This window comes from Chelonus insularis, unplaced genomic scaffold, assembly GCF_013357705.1.
Source record: "Chelonus insularis isolate UGA/USDA-ARS -01 unplaced genomic scaffold, ASM1335770v1 contig_89_pilon, whole genome shotgun sequence".
Classification (NCBI taxonomy): Eukaryota; Metazoa; Arthropoda; class Insecta; order Hymenoptera; family Braconidae; genus Chelonus; species Chelonus insularis.
This window is the reverse complement of record NW_023276777.1, coordinates 81,994-100,242: the sequence shown is the minus strand read 5'-3', so window position 1 is coordinate 100,242 and position 18,249 is coordinate 81,994. Positions and strand designations below refer to the sequence as shown.

Sequence of the window (18,249 nt, the reverse complement as noted above, 5' to 3'; positions counted from 1 at the left end):
GAGCCATTAACTAAAAATATTATTCTAGATGAATCTTTTTGGGTAAAGTTGGCTAAAGTGCATGGTTTAATGAAACCTGTTACTCAATGGATCACTACTTTAGAATCGGATACACCAAAAATGAGTGAAGTATGTACTGCGTTTTCGAAAATCAGGTCTTCTTTTGACTCCGAACTGGGACAAGAAGCATCACCATTTTCAAATGAAGATGAAAATAAAATTTTTCAGTTATTGGAATCTAGGAGAGCTATGGCCATTCGACCGATACATTTAGCAGCTAATCTTTTAGAGCCTTCAATAAAAGGTCAAGATTTAAGTGATCTGGAAATAATTACTGCATCGTCATTTATTTCACAAATTGCACATCGTTTTGGTCTTGATGAAAATGAGATAACCATTGAACTTACTGATTATACTCTAAATGCTGGATTCTTCAGTGATGATTATGTTCAACGTACAGGATTAAGTTTAACAGCTCTAAAATGGTGGAGTGGCATATGTAGAGGTGTAAAACTAAGTAAAATAGCAACAGAAATATTGGGTTTGTCGCCTACTTCTGCAGCCACAGAGAGATCATTCAGTACATATGGTTGGATACATTACAGTAAACGAAATCGTCTTAGCTTAGAAAGAGCGGGCATGATAACTTACGTTGCACATAACATGAAATTATTAAACGTAGAAGATTTAAAACATCTTCAATATGACAAAAATGCTTTATATAGTGATGAAGAACACGATGAGACTGATGAAAATGATATTCAATTATTGATAACTGAAAAAACATTAAGTTTGCATTATTTCTTTTACAAAGTCTTTTCTGTGAAAGACTTTCAGTCTTTTACAAATAATTTATTCAATACGTTAAATAGTTCTTAACAAAGAAGTTTAAGAAAGTTAAATTTTATCTTTGTAACGAACGTGTGTTTATGTCAAAGTTAGTTTTAAATGTACTATTAGTTATAGATAATAAAACTAAAAGCAGCCGAAAGACTGATATTGATGTGATACTAATGATATCAAAGATAGAAAATTACAAATAAAACATTATTTATAAATTATTATTACAAAAGTTGAACTTCATTGTAACTTGATTGTAATTTAGAGACAAATAAACTTATTTTTTATGTAAAAATAGATTAAAATTCTATTGTTAAATTCACCTACCCACTACATAGGAATTTATCGTATGTTAATTTAATAAGTATTACCAGTTTATGAAGCAATAAAAGATAACATTAAAAATGGTCAATTTACATTAGAAATGGAAAATAGTTGAAAATAGAATTCATAAGCTTGCTTAGAAAGCGCTGACCAAAGCTGGTCTGACTGTCATACTGACAACTAAATAGAGGCTTAAAATTATTTTATTGGTTTTTTTTTATTTCCAAAGTCTTAATTCAGTTTTTCTCTTTCAAAATTTTGTTTATTATTGATTATTTATCGTTTAACTTGTCAATCGTCCACAGATATTCTAAACTGCAACGTCTCGTATTTTCAAATTTTAGTGCTATTTTATTTATATTTGCGACCTCTGACGGTGTAACCTTACACTAAAAAATGACGTCAGTTGACGGTCACTGACGGTCGAAAATTTCGTGACCTGACCGTTTCAAAAATTGACGGTCATTTCACATCACTAATTTAGGGGCCCCAAATTTATAATAGACAAATTTGGTTGATGGGCTTCGAGGACTGGAGGGGATGATTCGAAACTAATATATATTATTAATAGTTTATAGTAAATGAGGTAATTTATAATAACAGGTCTTGAAGATATTCAAACTAGAAATATTTTAAATAATTGTATTAGTGAGGTACTCGAACTTCCTTACTATAGATAACAGGTGTTTACAATAGAATATTCAAATGGTCACGTTCGAACATGTATCCCAGAAGAGAAATGCAGGTGTGCAGGTAAAAGATGAACTAGCAATAGGGTCGGGACAATGTTCATTTCCATTCAATGAATGCAATAAATTTTTCTAGCGTCGGAAGGATTATGAAGGTGTACGGAAAATCTCGAGATATTATCAGTTCTTTAGGTAATTGTAAAATGCAAACGTTCTAAAATAGTTTTGTTAAAATTCAATGTTATATTTGAAGAGATCTGTAGAGTAATTCAACCTGTACAATCCATTTCATAACGACCTATTAATATAATCGTAGCAAGAATTGTAGCACGTCAAAGTGATATGTAAAGTTAGGAAAAGAAGAGAAACCAATACATATGAAATCAAAAAAAGGAACGGTATACTTTTTGAGAGTAAAATTGTATGCTTATTTTTTGTATGTTTAATTTGTAGAGAGTACATTCAAGTTCAGTTTTGTAGTTTTCGGTGTTGTTGATTTTTCGTTAAACTTTGTTCTGACTTTGAGTCGGCTGAGTGAGAAGTCGGGACTTTGTGGACTGTATTTTTTAGGATGTTTGGATGCTAGAACAGTCGGGACTTTTGAACGGTGTAAATGAGTTGGCTGACACTATTTAACAGTAACAGTTAACGATTTATTAAACACTAAAATCACAGTAACAGAAAAATAACAATAAAAGAGTCTTTGAATTGTCTGTACAGTCTTGAGTTCACGGAAATTTTACACAGAGTTCACAGATGAGTTGACTGATGAGTAGAGGATCACAGGAAAGTTGTAAGTTTTCCTGTACTGGTCTCTGCACCAGGAGTAGCCTGATTTTTTTGAGTAGTCTGAGTTTCATTGTGTTGGCGTCAGCCACACAGACACAAGCGAGTTGTTCGTGTATGGATCTTGTGTGTGTGTCTGTCCATGAGGCCGTGAGGCGTCGAAGCCGACATCATTCGCGCCTTTTGTAAGAAGGTGCTGATGCGGACCAACATGAGCTTCCTGAGGATGTCTTCTAAGAGGTAGACTGCCTGATGAGTTCATAATCATCACTATAGATGATTAACTGGTGAGTTAGTCCATGTCTGAGGAGTTGTCTGGGTTTTCACTAGAGAGTTCGACTGCGTGCGCTCTCTGCTAGTACACACGTACCGAGTTGACTGTTACAACGAGTTGTCTGTAGATCTGCATCGTCCGATGATGCCCAAGAGTCGTCCGAGTACGAGCTACGTACGAATACTCGTAGTAACCGGCGAATACTGACTAATACATACCGTTTTTCCCGAAACCTCTGCGTTCTCGAAGCTTCTAGGCCCTTCGAGAAGGGATATATACGTCTAGGAATTAATTAGAGTTGTCTAATTGGCGAAAATGAGTTGGCAGGAGAGACCTCGAGTCATCTAATTATTCGGTGGGGAGAAAAATGTTAGGCCGTCGATAGAGTACCTTAGACCAAGTCAGAACAAACTTATTCTAATTATTTTGAAAATTCAAACCTGAAAATTCATTATATACTACTCTCTACAAATTAAACAATAAAAATAATTCAATTGACTTCAAAATAAGTAGACATTTATTGATTGTGCAATGAGATGTGGTTATAAATTTGATTATTACTCATATCATCTATGTTGAGATAGAGATTCGTTGGTCATTGACAAACATTGTCTAACATGAATGACTGTGATTCACATAGTAACCCACTACTATTGTTCTTATAGAAATTTTCTTTTAACAAGCTATGAAAAAATCTAACCCTAAAGATTTAGACTGACAACTTTTCAATATTTGTTTTAACTTATTATTGATTTAAAAAAAAAATTGATAAAAAAATTGAAAGTGATTATAATATTAATGAAATTTTTCATCTATTTGTTACAATTGATTATTTAATTCATTAAAAGAAAATAATCAATTTCATTGCAGTCTCTTTTTTGGGGTATTCGAAATACCTTACTTGAAGATTTCATATGATTTAATGACTTTAAACATTATCATATATAATCTATTGGTGCTTTAAAAACTTATGTTCAATCGCTGCAGGAAAAGTTTTTACCATGGTACAAAATTTTTTCTTCATCAAAAATTGTGTTTGTGATAATTATAATATTCTAGTAAGAATAAAAATTGATCTATTTGTAACCCAAAATTAGATCGAAACTGGGTAAAAAGATCTAAAATAGAGCCAAGAATAATCCTAGACCATTGGCTCCTTGCTACGGTTTCTAATCATCATGATAACCAAGGCTGAAGTCTTTGTGCCTTGATGTAATCAATGAAATCTTTCAGCATATGAATAACCGGTTAATTTTCATTTAAAAATATAATATGAATATAAATTGACACACCTTTAGATTGAAAAAACCAATTAATCTTCAAGGGAAAGTTTAGTACGTTCATGAAATAAGATAAAATTATAATGAACTTTTTAACACGGTACATAAAATTTTTTTAGTACCCATATATTTTTACTTTTATACTACTAGTAATAACAGTTTATCATATATATGTAATCATAAAAATACTTTTATTTATTATTCTAAAATTTGGAACTAAATTTTGAAAAATACACACAAATGTTACATAATTTTATAAAATTAATTTATTAATTGTATTGGATCTATATAATTGATACAAATGAAATTTTAGTCACTCCCTTTTCTATTAAAAATTAACTTTATTTGTCTTTACTTGTTGAAGGCATTAGTCAGGACAGCACTAGGATAGCTCTATGCTCTTGGGAGTACAGTGTACTTTTCACTACTGGTCATTCTGTAAAAGTCAGTTTCTCTACCTCAGGTGTAGGATGAATGAGATCATTTACAGCTTCAACAGCAGTTAATAATAAGTATGGCATACAATATTTAAAGTATTGTGAAAATTTGTTTTGAAAGCCTAAAGGTGACAATTTGGTATACCTAAAGTGCTTGATGCTTATGGCGAGATAATTAGTTATTATCCTTACAATAGGATTCAATAACATCTACAAACGGATGGAGACTAACTTTCGGAGAGTAACCAGCAGAGATTTACAGATGTTTTATGTTAGATTTAGTGAGTACCTGAGGGGCTGTCTATCTCCAATAGCTCAGAGTTGTTCAGCACTCGGACCTGCATTGTAAAATTGTTGACCTAAATGCTCATTGAGCTTTATTGACTAGTCATTAGTTCAGAGGTGGACAAACTCATCCCTTGGGAGTTAGAGCAGCTCCCATGGTTTCCGTAAAAGTGAGAAAAGCTCTGTCTTTCTCTTTCAGCTCTTAAAAAGCCAGAGTTTACTCACCTCTGCTCTACAATGTAGAGATTTTTAACACCAGTAAATTCTTTTACCGTTTCCTAATATTATTTCCACTAAATTTATTGTTGAGGCAGGTAAACTGAGCTCTTCTACCTTTCATCAACTTCAATGTCGAGACAAAAAAAATCTGATGAACTCGTTTGAGTATAAACCGCGTTACTAAGAAGATAAACATATATTTACGTACAATGTTTGTCAAGACGAAGGTTCACACGCTTCATAAGCTAGTATATGTAAGCACGACAGATTGCTTGAATAGCAATCGCCTGGGATGGCGCCTGTTTGACCGCGAAAAAAATTTTATATGATGGAGAAGATTATTCAAACTGGGTAGTACAATATATATTGAAGAGAATAAAAAAAATATTACATAGTAATTACCTGGTTTGGTACTCCTTGACGCGCTCAATAACATGTAATCAACTTTTTCATTTGAATTATGAAAAATAAAATATGAGTGTTGGAAATTCAGGATTATGGTCAGAGAATATTAATTCAATGTAGACTGAATTTGTTTTGTAGTTTGAAATATTTATGGATTCTTTATTAAACGATAGCGGATTGTGCGGAGGAGTTCATCTGTATCTGATATTTAATATCAATATTCTTCGATCTTTTATGGCTCGATAGGTTTTTTGCAATGCTTATACAACTATTGTTATCTTCATATATAACTATTGGTTCTGATATAATTATTCTAATACTTTCAGCTAGTGAGCGTAACCACAAAGCTTCTCGTGCAGCCTCGTACAAAGCCATATATTCAGCTTCTGATGTAGAGCCTGCCACGGATGTTTATCGTTTTGAGGCCCAACGAATAGTACAATTTTTATACAATTCAAGAAGATACTTAGTTATATACTAATTTTGTATTACTAGTACCCTTTAAATATCTCAAAATTTTTTTCAAGTATTGCCATACGGTAATATCATTCTTATTCATATATCTACTAACAATATTTACAGTAAAAATTTCATCATAATTTACCATATACTCTGGACTAAAACCTCTAGCAACTAAACGAGCTTCATACTTATAAGGATTATCGAATTCATCATTTTTGATTGTAAATATCCACTTATAATCTACAATATTTTTATTATTCGGTCTTGACACCAATGTCCAAGTATTATTAATTCTAAGTAAATCCAGTTCACTTTTGCCAGCCTGCTCCCACTTAGCTTTATCATCCCTCATTTTCTCATAGAAAGAAGTGGAAACAGCGTTTATTAATTTTTGAGCAGATAACATGCATTTTTCTGGAACACTTCTTTCGTTATACGATATTTCAGTAAGACCCTTGATTCGTTTACTCCTTCGACATCCAACATTAGAATTAGTTCTATTATCTAATTTTTGAACTTTAATTCTAGGGCTATGTTCTACATCTGATCCATTTGATTTCTCAGTATCATACTTTCTATTATTATCTGGTTTATCACTACCAGATTTTAAAAGTCGGATTTCTCAATATCAGAATTGCCAATATTACCTTGTTTATTATAACCAGATTTTAAACCATCTGATTTTTCAATATCAGAAAGATCAGTTTTAAATATGGATTTTTTATCTATTTCTTCAAGTTTTATACCTGGCCGAGATACCATATAATTTATCTCATCTGCAATTATGTATTTTCCTAATTCTACATTCCATACTCTATAACCATTTGGTTCATAACCAACTAATATACCTTTCCATGCTTTATCATCAAATTTAGTTCTGTTAATTTTGCTACGAACATACACGGTAGATCCAAAGACTTTTAAATACTTCAATGATGGCTTCTTATTATGCCATAATTCATATGTTGTTTTCATTATTTTTAATGCTCTATTCGGGATAATATTGTAACGGTTATTTTCCTGGTTTTCAGTGAATTAAAATTTTAGATCTAAGGAATGTCAATTTAATATTTAATTAACTTTAATTAATTGTATGGATTTTTAGTTAAATTGACTTACTAATTATTTATCCTATATATAACTTGATCAGCAATTGATGAGCAATTTGGGCAGCTAATTACTCAAGGATGTTAATTACCCTCGAAAACATTTTGGCGGTGAATTTCCTTAACGAAATGAAGACCAAATTTGTTTATATAAATATAACAAAATGTTTTATTAACATAAAATAAACAGTAATTCAAATAATAACGTATTTACAATGGTTCGGGAATTTTTAAATTTCTTCGCGTATAATATTTCAAGTACGGTCGGTACAAACGAAAGAAATGTTATCGGTCATGGCTAGTAACCGGTATGGGTAACTAATGGTACAGAATGAAACTATATTACCAGCTTTTTTATAGAAACTTAAATACTAGAAAAATATAATTTTGAATTTTACCGCGTTGGAGAATACAAATAATACTTTTCAAAAATAGCTGGAATTTTTAGTACAGATAATAATGGTATGAAACTATACAAGTAAGACTACGGTTTTCTAAATACCACATAAAAGTAATGATTTACGGACGGTCCACGACTTGAGGAAGAAGAAGGGAAATGCTCCCTGTTTCAGTCAACAGATACAATTTTTGAGATGCCAGTCCACTTTCCAATTCTCAAATATATAGATTTATTTTAATATGAAAAGTGTGCAAATTGGATCTGGCGTAGCCACCTAGCGGCGTATGCTCAACTATGCTTACTGTATGCGGACCCTATGTCTTAATTTTTTTTTTTCTTAGAGCTCTACTTAAATCGTTAAATTATTATTACTATTAAATACTGTGAGGTGTCTCCCACACTCCCTCCTTTCTCCTTTTTTCCCCCGAAAACAAAAAAAACTACAAAAAAAAGAAAAATTAAACAAAAACACTTCTTCTGCACTACTTCTGTTTTTTGTTGGGTTTTGGTGGGCAGAATTCGGTCATTTGGCAAGCCTCCACAATCGCCTTCCGTGAGGGAAATTCCTTTTTATCAGTCTCGTAGGGCAGGAACAGACGGATGTTAAAATTGTAGAAGATATAAACCACCACGCTGCAATCCAGTGTTTTGCCGGTGGGGGACGGATTTTCCACTAGAAATAACGTAATCATATGTTCCTTCCTCTTTGGCTGTGTCGTCCCCTTGATAAATTCTGACGGAGGTGTGAGCCCAAGATTCGAAGCATTCCTAATCAAGTATTGCCATCTGGTGACTCGGGCCTTGTAGAAACTACGTCGGTCGTCGTCCCAATGACAGACCCCTCTGGGATCCCGGAAATGCAGCGGATAGTTGCTTTCTGCGACTTCCCTTGAGACGTTTGCTTGAACAGATGTATACCAGGGCATCTGCGGTGCCTGTATTTTCTTGGAGCCGGTAGAGGTTGACGTGACAGTCCCGGCCCCACTAGTGCTGGCAGCGACTGAGGACATAACTCGTACCGGGGAATCCGGTACCTCAGTCTGAGGTGTTGATTCGCCAGGTGTTCCAGTACGGACCAGTCTTGTAGTGGAACCAGATCTAATTCTTCCAGTATCAGGCAGATTTCCAGACGGCTTTATATTGACAGTGGACGTAGCAGCAGCGGGTAAAAATAAATCAGTTCTCAAATTCTTTGTCAGATGTGCCCCAAGATCATAAAACCCCCGGTCTTCAAAAGATGGCAACTCAATTTGCTGATGCACTGGTGACAGAGATCCGGTAGGCAGTGTCCCCTCAGACGGTGACGCAGCTTTCTTATTCTTAAAGATCAACCTCCTCTTAGAAGTCGGTGATCCACACGGTTCTAAATAAAATAGGTCAAATGTCAGTCAACTCGACTACTGCGAGTTGATGGTGTAGCAGCCCTAGTACTATCCTCACAGCTACCATGAGCAACTCTTTTACCCTTCTTCAGCAGTTGGAGTTCCGTTGTTGTCTCCTTCTCTTTGATATTTGATATCTTTAACATGTACTCTTTGGGTTTTCCCATTGTCATCAATCAAGATCAACAGTTTAGGACTTAGCAACTTTTTTACAGTATAGCTGTCTGAAAATTTAGGGGTAAGCTAGGCGTAAATGCCATCAATCGTGGATGATAAAGTATGCTCTCCTTTCGACACACTGTCCGCAACCGCTGGCACCCAGTCACGACGTTTGTCGTCATAATAATGTTTTTGCTTGTGAAAAGCTCGAGCTAGATTCGACCTTACTATCTCGTAGACCTGTTGAAGACTATCTAGATCTTGAATATGATCGTTCGAAGATGCACAATTGCGACCGATACGAGAGTACAATGAATTGGGAGGAATCAGCTCGCGACCAAAATTCAGGTAGGCAGGAGTAAAACCTGTTGACTCATGTAGAGAAGTATTGTAGGCGAAAGATAATTCTGGAAGGACTTTGTCCCAAGACCTTTGCGAACCTTTAATAAATTGTGTAATCATTGTCTTGGAGACACGGTTAGTACGCTTGACGGGATTGCACTGAGGAAAATAAGGCGGAGTCCTCATGTGCTGAATACCATAACCAGTTAACAGGCTCGTAAATTCTCGACTTACAAATTGAGTACCATTATCCGAGATAACAATTTTTGGACTACCAAAACGACAAATGATCCTCTTTCTAAAATGATTACAAATAGCTTTTGCAGTAGGTTGTCTCAATGGCTGTATTTCAGTCCATTTGGTAAACTTGTTTTGCATAACTAAAGCATACTTGTGCCATGGGTCCGATGATATCCATGGACACAACTTCCCATGGGTTAGTTGTAATAATAGTGCCCATTTTTCCCGGTGTTTGTCTTTGAGATGGCTTGTGCTGCTGACAGTTCGGGCATCTCTTGACATAATTGACAATATCTTGTCTCATCTTTGGCCAGTAATATCTTTGATAGATCCGTGCTAAGGTTTTGTAGCACCCTAGATGACCAGCAGTTGGAGCATCATGATTCTCCTGTAATACCTGAGCTCCAAGCTGTTCAGGTACCACTATCTTCCAGTCATTATCATCAATTCCTGAGCCCATGCTTAATTTTACGTGTTAGAACAAATGCTCATTTTTCATACAATAATCAGGAAATTTGTCCGGAAATTGTGAAACGTGCGAGAACATCCTTTGATACCACTGATCCTTTTCTCGAATATTCACAACAAAGACTATCTCATCGGATGGATCATCATCAACCTCTTCTTCAGTCTCAATCGGATTACGAGAAAGTGCATCAGCGACCTTATTGTTTACGCCCTTAATGTAAATAATATCGAAATCGAACTGTTGTAAGAAAATACTCCAGCAAGCTATACGACCAGCTAGTGTGTTCTTTTTCAGTAATCTGGTTAACGAAGCAGTCAGATTAGCACAGTTAGGGATGAAACGTCGGTACCAGGAGATCACACCAATGAATTGTCTCAGCTCTTTTATGTTCGACGGAGTCGGAATTTCAGCAATTGCTCTAAACTTTCCAGGATCTGTACGAATACCATTGCCGTCAACCAGGTGTCCAAGATATACCAGCTTCTTTTGAAGAAATTTACTCTTTTTCACATTAATACGTAGATTTGCATCTTTGAGTCTTCTAAAGACTTCTTTCAAGGTATTAACGTAGTCTTCCAGAGTTTTAGTAATTACAATAATATCGTCGAGATCAACGAAGACGTTAGGTTCGAGTTCTGGACCTAATACGGTATTTAACGTTCGTTGAAACGTCGCAGGTGCTGCATGTAGCCCAAATGGCATCACTTTGAAACGAAATGAACCACGCCCCGGAACAGCAAAAGCGGTGATGGGCTTACTCTCTTCAGAAAGAGGTATTTGCCAGTACTCATCCTTTAAATCAATAGTCGAGATGAACTTAGCATCCCGGAGTTTGTCTAAAGTTGCATTCACCTGTGGAAGAGGATATGCATCATGCTCAGAAATCTTGTTAATTTTCCGATAATCTATGCAGAACCTACATTCGCCATTTTTCTTTTTTACAATGACAATAAGAGAACACCAAGGACTAGAAGTAGGCTCAATAACATCCTCCAATAGCTTTTATCAACGGCCTTGTTGATTACTTCTTGCAGAATTGGATTACGAGGAGTATAATGAGTCTGAAATGCAACTACCCCTGGCTTGACCCTTATGACACGTTCAGAAACATTCCAATTACAGGACTGCGATTGTCGCGAAAACAGATGCGGTATTTCAGCTTTTTTAAATTATCTACCCCCAGTATCAGTGTTCTACCCATTCCGGGCATCGCGGTGAAGGGTAATGTTTGTTTCCCTTCTTTAAAATGAGTCACTAATGTAACTATACCGGTGATTGGCACTTCTCTGCCATCTGCAACGGTTGCTGACTAATCTACTGGAGTAAATGTCGAGAATAAATCTTGGTCAAGAATTTCTTGCCAAAGTTCTTCCTCCATGCATGATTTCGTAGCTCCTGTATCTACCAGTGCTCTAATTATTTTATCTCCAAACCTCACCTTCAGATATGGCTGATTATCAGCACCTATTCCGTCGTCTGATTCTAAAGAGCAGTCACTGTCGCTGGAGGAACAGTGGATGGTAACATTGCTGGAATTATTTGTGACCTTGACTCCTGATGGTCCTGGTTCTAGTTGTTGGTCCGTCGATTCGACTGGTTCGATCGGTTTCGCGATCGGCTTCGGTGTTAGTTGTTGGTTTTGTTGCCCTTTTCCTGGGCTTTTTGTTCCTGACTTCCGAGGTTCTGCTTGGGCCGACTGTTTTGCGAGTCGACCCGTGACTCGTTTAAATTTTTGCCACAGTCACAGTCTCTTGGTTAGTGTACAATTTTTTCCACAACGTGAACAAAAGAGTTTTGGTTTACTTTTGCATTAAGCCTGAAAGTGACCCCTTTGTTCACAACGGAAGCAGTCCTCTTCAGGATTATACGCTCTTTCTTGAGTAGAAATTTCACTGGCCTTCTGCCTTCTCTTGTTAGGGTGGTAGGCGGTTTCCGGCATAACTGACTGCTGAGCAGTTGGAGGTGGTTTATACGATTTTTCTGTGAGCACCACTCTCTCGAACTCATCAGCCCAACGGAGTAGGTCTTCAACCGTATGGATATCAGACTTCCTAATGTAATATTTATATTACGGCTTCAAATTCATCCAGATCCTTTCAATTTCTGAAGCTTTACTTAGACGATCATATCTACGGATTAAAGTCTGAATAGAAATGATGTAATCCTTTGCTAACTCATTTGGACCCTATGTCCGATTACGTATCTCGTCTTCGAGTTGCAACTCAAGGTTAACAGGTAGGTAGAATCCTTGCAACGCTTTAGCGAAATCTGACCAAGTCTACCAGTTCTTAGACGAATTTCGATACCATAAAATCGCTTTGTCTTTCAATAAAATCGGGACACAACTCAGAAGTTGTGTACCATGAATCTCATATGCAAGTTTCATCTCGTTGACCCTCTCTAGAAATGTTGTCACATCTTTGCCACCATTGAAGGTGACCCCTCATTTCCTGACGAGATCGAGCAGTTGAAGATCGGGTCACAAAGAAAGAGGAACTTCGGCTTGGACTCTACGCCCTGGAAAATATTGATCATCTCTTTCATGAGGAAGATCATGAACCATTTGTGGACGCATTTCGCTGGTTCCTGCCGTTGCTGTATTCGTCCCATCATCATTCCTTGGACCCCTAGGTCTTTGAACCTCACTTTCCAATGCGGAACTTGGTCTCGAGTCAAACCCTACGAATCCTACAGATCTTTCACCCTCGAATGGAGAATCAACATCATCACCCATCTCTTGACTAAGAGTATCATCTCCAACGTCATCAGCAGTACCAAATCCACCCTCCGTAATTTGGCATTCGGATTATCGCGATAATAGTTTTGTAACACCTAAATTTTCTCAAGGCGAGTCCCCAAGAAAATTCCCGCCTCAATTTAGCAAGTTATTTAATTTCTATGGACCAGGATTCGATGGCGGATATGTTACAAAGTAAATTCTCTTTCAAATTCTATTAAACAACAAAAGTAAACTTTATTAATTCCAACTAATAACAATTATAGTTAACAATAATCGACTGAATAACGTTATAAATCAATAATAAACTAAAAACACAAAAACAAACCACAACAAGGCTACGTGTATATCATACACGGCGACGTACATTAATTTTACTCGTCCTAACCAACGATTTGGTTTTACAGAATGACCGAAAAAAATAAAGCAAATAAATCTAACTATATTTAAGATATACGCGTGGCTCAACAACGGCGATACGATAGTATTATGATAAGAAAGTTGGTATTTTAGAAGATGATTCCCATCCAAAAATGTCTACCCCGTGGCCTAACCTCTCGTTGGTCGGGCTACAACCCAGACCGGGATACTCGAAGAGCTAACAACTCTTCGAGGGAAGGCTACAACCTTGCCTGAATAATCGACGAGCTTCAACTCGTCGACGAAGAGCTCCAACTCTTCTAGGGGGTATAGGTGTGAGCTACGACTCTTCACCTTCTAATTCTAGAACCCTATCTAAGTGAGGACGAGCTTTAACTCGTCCGGGATACTCGAAGAGCTAGCAACTCTTCGAGGGAAGGCTACAACCTTGCCTGAATAGCTGACGAGCTACAACTCGTCAGCGAGGAGCTTCGACTCCTACACGGTTCAAGATCGTGAGCTCCAACTCTCGATCGCTAGCTAAAACCAAGAGCACCAACTCTTGGCTGGAAGGCTTCAACCCTCCAATTCCTATTTTCGGAAAGCTTCTACTCTCCGGGGCAACTAAAAGGCTACAACCCTTTAGCCAGAGCTACAACTCTGTATTGTACGACGTGAGCTACTACTCTCGTCGGTCTCGTTGGTCTAGTACCTCGGAGACAGATGAAGTGACGATCTCCGCAAAATTCAGCCCTTTTATACTGTTTGGCTCCGCCCTCTTTGCTATCCCCTACCACTATTGTGGTAGGTCGAGTGGGGAAGTCGTCATGGCAACAAAATCATCACAAATACTTTCTCTTTTTAGTATGCACATTTTCTTATCTCGGTCTTTGTTGGTGTTATGTTCCTAAAGGCGAACCTATTCGGAGGGTAATGATATTTTAAATTTTGATCGATAAACTAGTTCAATAGTTTATCGACTTACTTGCTAACATATTTTTCTATTTTATCCGCGTTCAGGGCCGTAACTTTGTTACAGTTTCTTAATATTTGTCTAAGTTGAACTTCACTTTGTTCATCGTAAGGAATATTAAACCTAATTAGATATTCAAATAGCACAGCACGCCTACCTCTCCAAATCCACGTAGTATGAGACGACTCCATCACCCTTCTTTCTTAGAACTTAACCCCGGAAATGCAACAGAAAATGCACAATGCACTTAACAGGCAGTACGAAATGTACCCGGAGAATACACAGTAAAAGGATGCTTCAGAAGAAATTTCCAACCACGCGTCTATGCGTTTCTGAACAACAACGAGAAATGTAAGTGCATTACTATGCACTACTGAAGAAAAAGTTGCCTTACTAGTTTTTTAGTGTCTGGTCGACATTACCCCAATAATAGTGATGTGTTCGGTGACCTCTTGTGTTGAAAATTGACTCGCGAACAAGTATTGATAGGGTCAGTGCATCGTAAAGATTCCATTTATTAAAGAACATAAAGATATATTTAAAATGAAAGTATTTTCCTTACCATTTTCCTTACCTTTTTTTATCATCATAGATGTTTAAAGACTACTGCTATATTTTTTTTAGCATACTCCAAAATCTTAGGAACGTAAAATGATGGAAATTTACCCAACAACTTATCTGCTACCGAAGGGTACATATTTGAAAATTCTAATTCAATCTATATAAAGATAAAATTTATAATTACTTTAAAGTGTTCGACATTTTCTTTTTGAGATAGAAGAATTTACTGAAAATTGCAATCAATGTTTCAATTCTTGTTCGTGCACTTATTGTTGCTCAATAAAAATTTATTTTATAATATAGAAATATAATTTCGTAAAAATTATGTATTGTTCATATGAAAGACAAAATTATTAGGATTTTTACTGAACGACAGTAAAAACATGAACAAGAACTAAAACATTGACTTACCATTTCTCCTTTGTAATCTTGCAATCGTGGATACATTTTTAAAATCTCCGTAATACTAGGATTATTGTGTTCAATCCATTGTCTTCTGTGTCTGTATGTCTCATTTAAATTTTCAATAATTATGTTCTTGTTATTTTGAGTCGAATTTTTAAATTTCAGCATAGATATCTATATATTTGATGTGATAAATGTAAATGCTTCTAAGTCTCTAAATTGTAAAACGGATGTTTCAGAATTCTATACCTTTTCTTCAATTTCATTATCCGAAAATTATATTTCATTATTCTTAGAAGCTGCTCGTTCAGGGCTATGAGCTGTGCCCTTTTTTCTACCTATTTTTTTTTCTTTCGAAGGACTTAATTTTTTAAGTCTTGGTCATCTAGACCTTTTGCTTTCAAATCTTTCAAAAGCTGTTCAACATTTAATGCACTGAAATCACTAGTTTTTCCGTTATTCATTATATATTTGTTTGAAACTATAAAATGAAACAAATAAGAAAAAATTCATATTGTTTGAGGTTATAATTGTAAATGCCAATGTTTACACATGTTAACGTTGAAAAATTACAACAATTTTACAATTTAATAAAGAAAAAATAACTTCAATGGTTATCTATAACTACTGTATTTATTATTAATTTTTTAAATATGAATAAATGAAAATTTACCAGATTCTGTATAACACGTTCAGTCACAAAAACCATATGATAATGATACGTTAGAAACAAGTACACAGAAATGAAATTAGTACGCACAATGGCATACCAGGTGGCGCCGAAGTAATCAACTGAAATAACAGTGAAATATTTTAAAATTCACTGAAATGTTAGTGAATTCTCCAGTGACTGAAACTTCCAGTGAACTTTTCACTGGTATACTTTTAGAGAGTATAGATTAAATAGACGTGAATTAGTTTATCATCGGTATGGTAATGCATTTACAAAGTCGATGAAGAGCTTGACTTTATTTTTTGATGACATGGAGGCGGATTAATCACCATGCAATATCATCAACATTATTATGCAGTGGTGGTAAATTCTTTATTTCCACATGTGTGTTCGTTTCCTAAACAAGCTTCCAACAACAGACAACATGATGCATCGTCATTGATGTCATGATGCAGTTCATTAAAGTCATATATATTTGGTAATTGGCGTTATGATCCGTGGAAAAAAAATCGCCGACAAAATAGCCTGGGCCAAAATATCTTTGAGACAGAAAATTCTTAAGACAAATTATCCTTGGATGAAATATCTTCATACAAAATATACTTACAACATAATATCTAGACTATGAAGTAAGTAAATACTGAACATATTTTTATCATTGCATTGAATAATATTAAAATATTTAAATTCAACGCGTGACATTTCAGCTATATTGCAGTGTCGTCATGGGATATTTTGTTAATATACAATTAGTCGATGTGATAATTACGCCATCATTCGGATTTTTTTTATACTACTACTAGTTTGTTCTTTAGTAGTAGCTTGTGTAGTGTATATTATATTATTCACTCTAAAACGCTCAATTACATCGTTTTTTGTTTGATCATTCGTTGTTTGATCTTTTCAGTATTATTAGTGTATTATATTTTCTATCTGAATTATTAGTTTATGTATTTATTGACACGATGCCATTAAAATTTATATTATCAGAAAAACAAAAGAAATTGTTACTTTATGACGGCTTTTTATACTCCAAAAAATCAGTTAACAAAACAAATATATCATGGCGTTGTGCTTCAAGATTTAATTGTAACGTTTTAATTCATACATATTCTGAACTAAAAACTGGTAATTATTCGGTGATTTATCATTATTTTTATTTTTTTTTATGAGTGATCCATATTTAATCGTTGTTTAGGAAACGAAGCACGAGCATGCCAGTGATATTGCTGCAGTTCAAATGAAGATGATAATTGCTCAAAAAGCACGAACAAATGATTCGAAATCAGCTACTATAATTACTCAAGCATTACGTGGTGTGCTATCACCTGTTTCGGCTTTGTTGCCTAATCTTTCATCCATAAGTCGAACAGTAAATCGTATCAGAGCTAAAGAAAACCCTCAACTCCCGGCTGTATCATCACGTTGTGAATTGGTATTATTAGAAGAATTTAAATATACTCACACTGAAGAACTATTTTTATTATATGATAATAGTGGTTCAAAGAGGCGATTTTTGATGTTCACAACGCATAAAAATCTGAATGTTTTAAGTAGATGTCAACAGTGGTTAGGTGATGGAACTTTTCGCGTTGTACCAAACAACTTTTCGCAACTATACACTATACATGGCTTCATGGGAGGTAGATCTGTCCCACTTGTGCATGTACTATTACCGAATAAATTGAAAAATACTTATATTCAAGTATTGTAAGTTTTGCGCCGATCTTTGCCTAATTTTTCGCCAAGTGTTATTATAGTAGATTTTGAAACGGCATTCATTAAAGCTTTTAAAGAAGTATACGCAGGAGTCCAAGTCTCCGACTGCAATTTTCACCTCAACCGATGTTATTGGCGTCGGATTTAGGCATGCGCAATACAAGCTCGTTATACCACATATGTTTTTTTCGCTTATAATTTACGTTTGCTACCCGAAAAAAAATAAATAGGCTCAAAAGAAGCCCAAAAACATTTTCTAGGCCCACAACACGCCCAATTCAAGCCCATTTTCTAAGATCATATTCGACAATGATGACAATAAATTATTACAAATGTAAATTTGTAGCACTAAAATTAATTTGATGATAAGTTTTTATGACAATTTTTTTTTCTTTTTCAGATTTTTAAAATATTTTGGGGCTTCAATTGAGCGCGTTTTAGGCATAGAAAATATTTTTGGGCTTGGATTCATCGAGGATATTTTTTCCGCGGGTCAAAAGTCATAGAACCATATATTTACTTTCTAAATCGTTAAGTAATGAATTTTTACATCAACAAAAGGTATATTACGTCATAGGTATTATTTTCATAAGTGGTTGTCTATCTTCTTCAAATTGACTCGGGATACATGAGAATCTAAAGTTCTATTCTTAAGGTCTATGAACGCCATTATGAAAGTGGCAATAGCGTTGGATTTTATTCATCATAATACTAGAATAAAT

The 18,249-nt window shown here is 35.3% G+C and overlaps 1 long non-coding RNA gene across 1 annotated transcript in view; it reads left to right on the top strand.

Moving 5' to 3' along the window:
- The window catches only part of LOC118072221 (uncharacterized), a 68,181-nt gene that overhangs the window by 14,570 nt on the left and 35,362 nt on the right, over positions 1 to 18,249 (top strand). The gene's annotated exons all lie outside the window — the stretch shown is intronic.